This window comes from Canis lupus, chromosome 10 (genome assembly GCF_011100685.1).
Source record: "Canis lupus familiaris isolate Mischka breed German Shepherd chromosome 10, alternate assembly UU_Cfam_GSD_1.0, whole genome shotgun sequence".
Classification (NCBI taxonomy): Eukaryota; Metazoa; Chordata; class Mammalia; order Carnivora; family Canidae; genus Canis; species Canis lupus.
The window spans coordinates 52,021,832-52,035,191 of record NC_049231.1 but is presented as its reverse complement, the minus strand read 5'-3'; the positions used below and the strand labels follow the sequence as shown (position 1 = coordinate 52,035,191).

General features: G+C 40.6%; 1 long non-coding RNA gene across 6 annotated transcripts in view; it reads right to left on the bottom strand.

Moving 5' to 3' along the window:
- LOC111097745 overlaps positions 1–13,360 on the bottom strand; it is a 232,828-nt gene that overhangs the window by 180,452 nt on the left and 39,016 nt on the right. For all 6 annotated transcript variants that reach the window (XR_005365959.1, XR_005365960.1, XR_005365961.1 and 3 more), the window contains one exon: positions 2,232–2,342. This is a non-coding gene — a long non-coding RNA (uncharacterized LOC111097745). The remainder of the gene's footprint in view (positions 1–2,231; positions 2,343–13,360) is intronic.

Below are 13,360 nucleotides of genomic sequence, written 5' to 3'. Positions count from 1 at the left end.
GCTGGGAGAGTGGAGGCAAAAGAGGTAAATAAAAGATTGATATTTTAGTTTTACTGGCTAAAATGACATTACTTGGAGATGAAAAGGGGAGCAAAATTGAGGATGGGAAAGAAAAAATAAGAGCAACTCTGGTATACTTGTGGAACAGTTACATAATCCTTGCCTCTAAACATTTATAGTATACTCGTGTCATTTTTTGCATATGACATTGTGTAATGTTTTGTATAAAACTAATCTTACTGTATTGTGATCACCCAACGACACTACTTAATGCCCTGACACAATGTGTTGTACATTAGAGGTATATCATACATAATCTTGAATGGATGGCTTGATTGTAAACTCTTTAAGGGCAAGAATAGGTCTTAAATTACTCCAGAGTCCCTCAGCAGCCAAGACATTGCAGAGAACACCAGGAGACATGAATAAGTGGTTTGTGACAGACATCAACTGAACAAACCCTCCAACCTACAGGACGAAAATGCATTGGAATTGGCCATCAGACTGCCCCTCCTGCCCTTGCTGTAATTAGTCAGGGTTCTGTAACACCATTTTAGAAATAGATGTGGTCTGGTCAAGAACTCTTCTCTCAGTAGCTGCACACTATAGAAACAGAAAGCCTATTTTTTTTTTCTTTTTTTTTTTTTTTTTTTAGCATTTCTATCCTCAGGGGACACAGAAAGACAATGGCTGCTATTTTAAAAGACAGATTATTGGGAAAGTTGATGGTTCAGATGAATGGGAGAACACTTTGGCAGTGAAAAGAATACACATGGGAGCATTAGGAGAGCCAGCAGGAGATGCTATCCCCAGAGGCCATATAAACCTATCTGCCAATGACATTCTTCAGAACCACAGTCCAAACTGCAATTGTTTGGCAAATAGACTCTCACATCATTAGATGAAAAGGATAGGTAGTGACAGGTAAAATTGGATGAAGGCTACCCTCTTATGTACAGTGTATGCCTGAGGGTCATCTTTGTGTAGATTACCATTTGAGATTAAATCACTCAAAGTAGTTGCCAGAATAAGAATGAAAGAAAATACAGGAATGCTTGAATGTATTCAAGGTGAATACAATACGGGGCTGCTGCTGAATCAACAGGAGTGATACAGAAGTAAACAAATGGCAAAGGCACAAAAGTACCCACAGCCACAAAGAGTAATGTCTGTAGTGGGACTTTATATAGGAGAGAGGGCCGTAATGCAAAATGACTTTGGTCTTAACATGAACCTCCTTAACTTAGAAATTTTCTCCTTATCTCTTCAGCTCACAGCCCTTCTACCTCTTACAAATTAGGGTACATTTTCAATACATGGCATTCAATTGCTACTACCGTAGACCTAAAAGGAATTAAAAAAATACACTCCCTCCTTTCCCCTACTTCATATGTATGGATACTCAGCCAACAACAACTTTTCCACCAGCCTTCCATACCACTAGGAATCCTAAATTATATTCATTCTTTAGGCCTGAAAGCATTATGTATCTACTAGTTCTCTTAAAGAACAGATTTACCCTAGAAGTGTAGCATTAATACATTTTTAGGGCTGCCTCAGCATAAGGTGGCATCTCATGAAGCCAGCTGAGTAAGCCCAAAGAAAAAATGTATAGGCTCAATAAGAGAATACTCTGAGAGACAGAAAGAGAATGGACATTGGAAATATGAGAACCTTCTTTAGTTGACCAAAGCCCACTGTACCCAGAACACTGCTATCTATGTGTTGTCCAGGAGAGTTCCTGTCAGCATCTACTATCTGGTGATATGGCAAGAAGCAACTCTTCACATCAGTTTGGGTTGTGACAGCCTCAGATTTCATTTTTGTTCTTGGCAATCATCATGCAGAATTCACCCATTAAAAAATAAGCTGAATTGTCTTATATATTTCAAGAGTTAACTTTCAGCTGAAGACTTCAAAATTCTCAGCCAAATTCTCACATCTTTCTTTAGAAAGCCATTGCATATGAAGCTCTTTTTAACCGATGATTTATTTCAATGATTGTGGATCATTAGAAAATAGTTTGTGGGATGGATCATCCTTGGAAATTACCCATTGAAAAAGACAAAGTTCAGAGAGACTTCCCATGGGGGACTTAGCCATCAACGAAGCAGAACATCATGACTGATCATACACTGTGGCCAAAGACAGAATAAGTGTTGAGGAATCAAAAGAGAAAAGAACCCATCTCTGCCTGAAAGAGTAAGAAGGAAGGAGAAAACATAGGGCACCTGCATGGCTTGCTCGGTTGAGTGTCTGACTCTTGATCTCCACTCGGGTCTTGATTTCGCGGTTTTGAGTTTGAGCTCTGTGTTGGGCTCTGCACAGGGCATGGAGCTTACCTAAAAATGGAGAAAAGAGAAAACACACAGGCTTTTGAGTTGGGCAGATCTACATTTGCATATTGCTTCTATTGTTTTCTGTACGTTCTTAGGCAAATGTTTTAACCTCTCTGAGGCCTAGTGTCCTCATTTGTAAAAATGAGCGTGATATATTATCTCACAGAGTATTTATAACAAATGTGCCTGGAACATTGTGGGTGCCACATGATGGTTCCATCTAAATTTTGATTTCCCAACTCACACTGGGCAGATAGCAATTTAGTAGAGGCTGCTTGAAATAATGGATAAAGCAGGAAGGAGTCAGAGGATTTGACTCCCAGATATAACTTTGCCACTACAAGAATAATACTTGCTATTTTTGTACTAATTTTTAGCTTATAAACGTTAACATATATTCCCAATGTCAGTAACATCATATCGCTGTAACTTCAGTTGCATCATCTGAAAAATCAAATGGAGCTGGTCAGATATACTCTATAAGAGTTCTTCCATCTCTCCAAGTCTAATTACTAAGCTGCATAAAGTAAACTAACACTTGAAAAGGGAATACAATGAATACAGGTAGATCCTGGTGAATTTGGGACCCTGAAAAAGTTTCATACACCTTCAGACCCTGTATCTTCTCGTGAATCATGGGTAGGATGCAAATAGACAAAGGAATGATAACAGGATGTCTCTAAGTGATGGTGAAACCCTGAGCAAAGGCAAGGAATCAGAATTAAGGAAGATGTACAAGATCAAGGGAGGAAAATAACCTAAATGGGGCAAACAAGAGTGCTGGAATATTATAAGAAGAAAGGCCAGGAAGGAGATGGCCAGAGTTCAGATACATTGCAAAGCCAAACAAAAATGAAATTACCTATGGCAAGAAACAGTTACTATTAAAGTTTTTGTGCGATTTAGCCTCTCTCCTGTTGTAATATGGGTTTTCCACCATAGTAAACAACCAACATAGCAAAGGACTAACATCTCTATAAAATTTCCTATCTTTTATCTTCCCAAGTAGATTCCTCCAGGGCTCAAACAACAAATCCTACTTGTCTCATAGAAGGTAGAGAATAGACACTCAACAATACACATGGATTGGCCAAGTGGTTGAACCAAATATAGTGCTTATAACACTGTGGATTCATATGGTTTGATACCAAAATGGAATTGTAGTCAAAGAACATGGACCACGCAACCAAAATTTAAAAAAAAATAATAATTCAGGTACAATTCTTATTTTTCCCTAACACTTACTACCACGAAAATAACTTGAGTGAACTTCAATGCTTCCTAAAATCTCTCTCCTTCTCCATGGCATGAATTGCATGCATTGTACCTGCTATCAGATCTCTTCTCAACACCACCTGAAGGTACCCCTCAAAATCTAATTATCACCTTCTGTTCCTCCTCACTCCACTCCCAATTCCTTATCCTCTAAGTCTTAGAGTAAATCTGGGGAAGAAAGAGAAATACTGAATATGCTTGACTAGAATTTTTTAAAATTATCTATTTATTATAGAGAAAGAAAGAGCACAGGGAGGGGGGAAGAGGACCAGAGGGAAAAGAAGAAAGAATCTTAAGCAGATTCCCTGCTGAGCACTGAGTCAGATGTGCAGCTTGATCTCATGACCCTGAGATCATGACCTGAACGATAATCAAGAGTTGGATGCTTAACTGACTCAGCCACGTAGGCACTCCTAAACTTAACTAGAATTCTTGATAGTCAGCAGGAGGAGGAGATGCAAAGGTAGCTCTTTACATATTCCTCATTTTCACATACATTCCCAATATCTACTTTATGTTTTATCAAATGTGATCGAGTGGGATCCCTGGGTGGCGCAGTGGTTTGGTGCCTGCCTCTGGCTCAGGGCGTGATCCTGGAGACCCGGGATTGAATCCCACGTCGGGCTCCCGGTGCATGGAGCCTGCTTCTCCCTCTGCCTGTGTCTCTGCCTCTCTCTCTCTCTCTGTGTGTGTGACTATCATAAATAAATAAAGAAAAAAAATATTAAAAAATATATATATATAAAAAACAAATGTGATCGAGTGTGTTGAATATGATGTCTCATCTAGATTAATACCAGAGATGGGCTTCAAAGAGCCTAAATGCACAATGAGAGAGGAGAGGCAGCAACCACATTTTGTGCCGTGACGTCTCCTGGGTGGGCAGGGTCAGCACACTTACTATGTCTAGACTGGCCCCGAGAGGCACTTGGTGGCTTAGTCGGTTAAAGCATCTGACTCTTCAGCCCAGGTCTTGATCTCAGGGTTATGAGTTCATACCCTGATTTGGGCTCCCTGCTGGGCACGGAGCCTACTAAAAAACGTTAGATACTAGACTGGCCCTAAGCCAGAAAAAAAAAAAAAAAAAATGGCTGAGAGCAAGGATTTGAACAGAAGAAAGGCATTTGGGCAGCCCAGACTATCAATATAAAGCACAAACTCCAAAGTTTCTTAGTGAAATTCTGAGTTTCTGGTTTGGCTCATCTCAAGGGAACTGTCTTCACTGAACTCATAAAGTTAACTTCCCCCAGTTGCAAGCCGCTACTCCTGAAATCCCTTTATCAAGGGTCAAAATACCACTTCCCTCTTTTGTTCCTGCTGAAAATGAGAGTAACTATAATACCAAGGAGCTAAAGGAACCTACCTGTGGTGTCTTAGGGCAAAATTCCTGCAACTCAGAATAGCCCTGGGGAAACCAAGAACAAAGCTTCTCTCTTCAGAGGATGCAAGTATATTCATTCTAGTATCTAGTATCGCTTTCCCTTTCTCCCCACTTGGCTCACAAGTCCCTTCTTATTAATTGAGGGCAGGCTGAATCGAATTTACATATTCCCACATTAACAAATCCTCATCCAGTTTTCATGAGGATCCTATGCCCGCCTACAAACCTCTTCCAAAGTATATAATGAAAAATCTAATTCTTGGGAGCTATGTTTCTGCAAGTCAGAAAGATGCCCTACATATTTTTTTAACTGATCAGTCTAAAAACAGCTTCAGCCAATTTAAACCACTTTTTATAAAATAGCATTTGCATCAGGTTTGACAGCCTGCCTGCCATTTTTCCACCCCATTATGATATAAAACAGCTGAGCTACCAACTCTGGGAAAAACTAACTTTCTATAGGAAACTACAACTAGACGGTAGTGGTCATTGGCCTAGAAGCTAGCCTTAGCCCATGTTACAGAGCTCAGCCTGGGAAATTTAGGAGAAATCAAATCAATCTGAAAAAGGCAAAGAAAGAACTAATTTTCCTGTGTTACATGAGTCAGGAAAGACATGCAGGCTCTCTATGCTCTGTGGTGCCTCAGGTAATTGCACCAACACTCCTTAGGGCCTTGTTATGGGCTCTGTGGGGACAGGGTCTCCTTCACCAAGTAACACTGCAACCGGTGGCCCAACAAGTAGTTGCCCTGTGGAATGTGCTCCCCCGCCCTGGGAAGCAGTGGCTGCTAGAAAACACAGTTAAAAGTTCCCTGTAATTAAAGAATTGCCTGCCTCGATCTATACTTTGCTTTGCTCAGCTATGTAAACCACACAACTACACATCCCAACTCTGAAAGTCACATCGGTCTGTCTAATTCAGACAACTACACCAAGGCACGTGAAATATACTCTCTGCCTCTCCCCAAGTGAGTTTATAAAATGCTTCATTCAAAAACTGGAACTTGGGGATCCCTGGGTGGCTCAGCGGTTTAGCGCCTGCCTTCCGCCCAGGGCATGATCCTGGAGTCCCGGGATCGAATCCCACGTCGGGCTCCCTGCATGGAGCCTCCTTCTCCTTCTGTCTGTGTCTCTGCCTCTCTCTGTGTCTCTCATGAATAAATAAAATATTTTTTAAAAAAAAATGGAACTAAAATTTGAGGGCAGAAATCCATAATTCTAACTGTTCTGGGATTAAGGGTGTCATGTACTTGGGCACATCCCTCCCTAGCAGGAACAAGGGGACTTTATTTACATTCAGGCAACTATTCAAAGGAAGTAAGACCATGGTAAGGAACAGTCCTAAACTTTTGGAAAAGGTTAAAGGCTCTGAGAGCTGCTCCAGACCCTCCTCATTCACCTCAAGTTCTGCACTTTAGCTGCTCTTTCTCTCCTGGGTGCTTTTAACTGGTGAGATATCTCCCTCACCTTCTCCCTCACCTCTTGAGAACCCTCTGTTGCTCTGACTTCAGTTTTACCCCTGATCCCTACTAAACAGGCTGGGATTCGGATTAGTCTCCCACATCGTAGTCACTATTTAGGGTTTATAATCTCTTCTCACTACTGTCAACACATTCCAACTCTACTTCACTTCATGACCAATATGTAAAACAGCATTCATTCATTCATTCATTTATTCATTCGTTCAACAATGCTTATCAAGCCCTCTCTGTGCTAAGCACTGTTCTAGAGCTTGGAAACCAGCCCTGAACAAAACAAAATGCTCTTGCTTCATGAAGCTGATGTTCCAACAAGTAGGAGTTAGACACTGATTTAGAATCTTTTAAAAAGTCACTTAAAATATTCTCCTTCATCTCCTGCGCTAGCCAGCAACCATCTCTATTATTTCTGTTCCCCCAGATATAAAAAGAAAATTTGTATTTTACACAAGTACAGTACTCCATATTTTTAGGTTATTTTCAATTATTGCAGTTCTTTAAACAATTTTGTGAGGTACAGTTTTTAATTTTTTTATTTTGACATAATTATATATTTTACAGAAAAGTTGCAAAAATAGCTCCAACAATTCATAGAGATCCTTTACCCTTTCTCCCAATGTTAACATTTTACCAAGGTACACTTGTCAAAACTAAGAAATTATTTTTGTGCAATACTCTCAACTATAAACTCTATTCAGATTTCACAAAACTTTCTATTACAGAATACTTTTTTTTGTTCCAATATCCACCCCCAACATCCCATAAAGCATTTACTCTCCTTAAACTTTTCCAGTCTATGGTTGTTTCTCAGTTTTTCTTTATTCTTCATGACTGTGATACATTTGAAGAATACTGGCCAGGTATTTATAGAGTACCCCCTTCTCCCCCTCCCAATTTGGTCTATTTTCTCATGCTTAGATTGGGGTTATGGGTTTGGGGATGGGGGATACCACAGAAATAAGGTGCCCTTTTCACTGCATCATATGAGGTAAATGATATCAATATAACTTGTTACTGCTGATGTTAACCTTGATCTAGGGGTTAAGGTCAGATATGCCAGGTTTCTCCAATGCAAAGTGGTATTTTTCCCTTTCCATATTCTTTGGTAAAGTGAGTCTGAGTCCAGCCAACATTCAAGCAAAGGGGAATTATCCTCCTGGAAGGAGGAATGGAAAAATAATATGTATAGGTGTTAGAACCACCACAGCATTTAATAAGTATCTGAAAGAGATACTTTGAGGCTATGCAAATATTGTTTCTCCTTAAAGTTTTGCTCACTGTTTTTAACATTCACCCGTGGATCTTAACTGCAGCAATTACCTAATGGTGATCTTATTTCCCTAATTTCTTCTACATGTATTTTCAGAATACTTCTCTTTACTCCTTTTTCCTCATTTACTTATCTGATCTTTTATTTATATAACTATGGACTCATAGGTATTTATTTCATTTATGTTCCTGGATCATCTTGTAATCCCCATTCTACAAATACAGAAGTTGAGATGTAGAGTATTTTCATGACTCACCAAAGATCATACAATCACTCAGTGCCAAACAGTATCTACAATTTAAGTTTACTCACTCTCAGCTCTACCCTGCCTCTGATTTCACCTGGTACACAGCTTGCTACATACCATGAGTTTATGAATGAATGAAAGAAATCATAAACTTATAAATTCATCTAATGATTATAGTTGACTCTCAGTAATTGTATTCTAAGAGCACAGAGAAGTAAGGGATGTAATGTGAATACACCAACCTCCACAGAGGAATTTCACTCAACAGTAAAAAGGTTTCATCCCATTCACAAGGTGATTTTGTAGCTTTGGTACTTGTCCAAATGTTCAGAATATATCACAGTTTCCTCTGGCCTGATCTGGTTTCAAGAAAGAATGAAAATATAATCCCTATAAAGGGAACCCAGCTGCTGGTTTTCCTGATAATCCACCATGATCCCACTGTGTTGACTTAACAATCCTCCCAGGAATCTATGAACTGCTCAAAGGCAGAAATCATATCAAATTTGCATAGCATGCACTCAATTAATGTTGATGAATGTGTATCTTGCTCTTTGTGGTTCCTCTCACGGGAAAATCACGTGACCTTGATGAGCTGCCATAGGTTTAGGTTATGACTTATAGTTTTATTTTTTTAGTTGTTTTTAAATGACAACTTTAATAAATAAAGTACGTTATTAGCAAATCATGTCCTAGCAACAGTAGGGTCAGTAGAACCATCTGGCACCTTGCCCAATTTCTGGCACGCAGTAAATGCTAAATAAATATTTGAATGATTACATGAAGAAATGAATCACTGGGCTAGAGTAGTTGGGAAAGGCTGTGCAGGAGGTGGAGCTTGAAGAGGACCAAGAAAGATTCTGATGGCAGGTAGGAAGGCTCATTGGAACATTATTGAACACTGTTCCTTTTATGTTTTGAGTCATGTCAGCTGGTCCTAAGACTTTTCACTTTATGAGAGCCCTTGATAACCATAAGAGTGGTTATTCCTCCTTCTATCCCTATATTCATCTTCCAAGTCCTTACAGATCCTGTCCTGATATGTACAATTGGTCTATGACCCTAAAAGGTGGCAGAAAATCATTCAACCATCTGCTGTGAGATTACATAACAGTAATTCCAATTTCCCAGCCTAGGTAATAACCATCCTAAAAAGATACTCTTCCTAAAATCAACCAGTTCAGAATTCTGGGGCTGGATATTTGTAATGCTTCACCTCTAATGACTAATTTCTGGTTTTTTAGGAATCTGTACATAAATAACAGAAACTGAACACAAACTAGCTTACACTAAAAGGAGCTTATTGCCCTGTTTAACTGAATAGGCTCACAGAAACAAGAGTACAGCTAAAGGAATAAGAGCAGCTCTGGGACATGGAGAACTAAAATAAGAAGTTAACATTGGAATAATCATCTCCTTGTACATCAATCTCTCAATTCTGATTGTCTCTGATTTCACTCTTCCCTGCTATAGGCAATGGTTCCCCCTAAGGCAGGAGAGTTGGACCTCAGCTCATACTTTTTCTAGTCCAGGAACTTAGAGGCAGGGTTCCGCTCTCCAGTTCAACCAGGCATTATGGATACTATAAGGCAATATACAGAGATTGCTGATCTTGGTCACATGTTCGTTCTAATGGCCAGCAAGGCTAGGTGCTAGGATGGGAAGTTCTACTGGGATCACAGACTATAGTGGTAGGAACGGTTTCCTCAGAAAAGATAGCATCAGTACAGCCAACCCCCCCCCCCCCCCCCGAAAGACCCAGGAGTCTATGCTAACCTGGACAGAGCAGGCAGGAACAGACTTATATAGCTCATGTCCACAACCTTAACACCTGAGGTGTTTAACCTTATGGAACTCCCAGTGTCCTCCTTATCTGATCCTGCAGCTCTCACCCCAAATTCCTTACTGATGAAATAGAGAAGAAAAAGTAATGAAAGTGTACTTTAAAATTATCTTTTAGGGGCTAGCAAATAAAGAAGAGAAGCTGTGAGGAGCAATGGCCTTTTCTTACTAAGACCAACTTCCTGCCCGTATTCTACTTGGATGAACAAAATAGGGCAAACTAACAGCAGATACATAATCTGCATCTTTGAATTGGGGGATAAGAACTAGAGATTGACACTTCTGAATAATCTTCATGGACCACATGGTCCCCACTGTGTGTAAGGCAAGCAATAGAGTTAATCCTAGTTAAAAAGTGGCCATGACCTACTTCTCTAACCTCTGAGGCTGTATTTCAGAAAGTCAGCAGGAGACTATGTTGGGCATAATGTGTGGTCAATGCATTTGGTTAAGTCTACAGTGGAACTGGAGAAATAAGACACCACAGCTTTAAAGGCCACTAAACACATGTGGTGTGTACCTATACATGGGGAATTAGGAAGCAGGGGCAAAAGAGGCACAATAGTGAGTAGACCACCCTGGTGAATGCGCAAAGTTTATCTTTAGGAAAAACAGAGAACCTACTAAAGAAATATGTTCTCTGTGTGTACACAATGAGATACATTAGAGAAGTACTTTGAAGGTGAAGTGTCAAAATTGGGGAGGAAGGGAGGGATTATGCTGGCATCTCAGACGTTGATCTGGTACAGAGGCAGCCCAGCTAGCAGAGTGACCCCTCTAGGTAAATAATGTCAAAGGTCATGTTGCCAGCAGGGGGTTAATACAGCACCAGGAGCAGGAGGCAAAACTCCAAGTCAAAGAGGTACAAATGATTGGTCTGTCAACATAGGACCTTAGCTGAGAAAAAAGAAAAATTCAGAGAACTGTAAGCTGCACTGCAGAGTCCAGGGTAACCAGCATGATGTTCAGACAAAGGCTCAATATCCAGCAAAAAGTAGAGCAATAAACAGGGAAGCTAAGGTAGAAGTTCAGTGATTCCCAATGAGCCAACTTGTTGGCAATTTGGAGTTTCATGGGAGATACTGACAGCTCCTTATTATATAAGTAAACCCTATAAAGTAGGTTTGGAAGTCACAAAGTGCAGCCCTCTTCTCTAGTACTCTTTAGAGTTTATGAAGTCACTTGTTCACCTCCTTCCCAACCTCAGGCATAACTCTGAAGATAGAGAATCTGTCTTGATCATCTCATTTATGGCATCAGCAAGTGGCCTAGGGATAGAGGGCAGTGAGTAGGCAGGCAGGTGATCATAAGTGTGGAGGCAAGATGATGAATGGGGCTCATCAGCTACTGCAACATTCTGACACTGGAGGCAGAAGGCATCAGTGATGCCAGCTAAGAGGGCATGAAGAAGTGTGGACACATAGAAGAATCAAGGCTGAGGTGATCTAGGGGTAGAGTGCCTTCCTTCCTCCCTAAATTTAACCTGTGCTTTTCCATACCCATTGAAGAGTTCCCCACTGAAGAGAGTATCTCCATTCCATTCCTCAGTGGTGCTGAAAGGAATGGGTTTTCTTCACCTGATCTGTTCTGCAGGCACCTTCAGGTGGTGCTTGCTTTGTGGGCAGAGAGTGGCTGGCACACATGTCCTTCTGTCTGCCCTGTGCTCAGCCAAAGTCCTCGGGACCCAGTCTATGCTTATGCTCAGAGACTGCTCGCACCTATTGCAGCTCTCTCTAAATGCTTTGGCTTAAAGGGGAACTTGAACAACGGAATTTTCTTTCAGTAATAACGCAAATTCAGGGCATGTGCCCAAAGATCTTGGGAAGCAGAGAACCCACGTAAAGAGATACAAAGGCACTTGTGTTCATTCTATCAGTCTCCCAAACAATTACTAACTCTCTAGGAGATCAAAGCACCTCCCTTGACCTCTACTGGCCTGAAGTTTTATATGTTAAATGGGAACACTGGCTTTAGTAGCTTCTAACTCGGTATCCTCCAAGTACACTACCAGCAGTCTATTCCAGAAAACATAGAACATAAAGACTCAGAGACCAAACTGAATCATACAATGATAAACAATGAGAAAGAGATGAGAGTAATTTAATACACCTAGGACAGGGTACAAACAGGTGGAAGCTCCACACTTCCTCAATCCTGAGTTACACAATGATCAAATGCCCTATCTTTCCTCATCTTCCTTTTGCTTTCCCCTTTCCCTTCTCCCCTTTCTCCACCACCCCGCTTTCTGGTCAACACTAAGTTTATGGGAACTAGAGTGGAGGGTGAACAAGGAAGATATACAGACAGAGCTGCTTCTGTTGTAAAGACACAGGGGCAACTACTCCTGACTGTAACAGTAAACAGCCAATAACATTCTAACCAGGAAAACTGTATGCCTTGGAAAAAGGACACACAAGCTGGCACAGATGTATGTAACCAGTTCAGACATGATATAGCTATCAATCCAGAGGTCATGTGACCTGTGATTTGGGATATTTAACATTTACCTAGCCTTCCATTATCTTCTATCAATAAATTACCCTCTTGTTTGTTCCATCCTTTTGACGTATGTTCAACACACAGATGTTTCATTTATTCTAGCTAGGTCTACTGTGTCTGACAGGGTACTGACAAATAATCCATGAGTTTCCTCTATGACTCACAAGCTACTTGCTTACTTAGTATCTATAATTAGTCTTGCCTCTATCTTATGTATTCTTCTGTGTACCAGAATTAAAACTTCTTATACAAAAGATAAAAAATTAAACATGATAGCCTATGAGATCTCTTCCTGCTAAAATACTGTGGCACTGGATGATTGAGGAAGTAGAAGCACAGCACACATGAAAGCAAAGCATGGAAGCCAGTGAAAGAGAATGCTTTCTCTTCTGTTCTCCTATCCCCACATACCATGATACCCACCACCAAAATATTCATCTGAATGTTGAGATATTTTTGTGACTCAATGAACATCTGACAATCAACACTTAGATAAGTTATGGGTATTTACCTCCCTTGAGCTTAAAAGCAGCTCTGCAGGTGGAAAGAATCCCTAAGTTATAAAGCTGGCTGGTGGATACCTACACAACCTCAGCTATTTCCTTGTCCCACACCACATCTGGGAAAAAATTCTCACATGAGCTCAATTGTCATTGAGGATTGGGCAGCAGCAATAACTTCTGAGGAAGCAACATCAATGGACGCAGCCATTTCTGCAACAGGGTGTGACCATGCAGCTTGTTCAAACACAGCCTCGTCTGTTTGCCTTGGACAGCTGCAACTCTGACCACTGCAAATATAACCCACTAAGACAGATCTGAGAGTCAGGCTGAAAAGCAGAGAGTGGAAGAGTAAAAGAAGAAGATGTGTTCCAAAAACATAAGCACACCTTAACTATGCAAACATTTTTAACCCCTCGACCTGCCCTTTTAGGATGGGCTACTAGAAAAAGCAAATGCACCCCTCCATCTACCTTTCAGGAACAAATAAGTGGACACACATTGTTAGCCAAGGGAATGGAAGAAGACA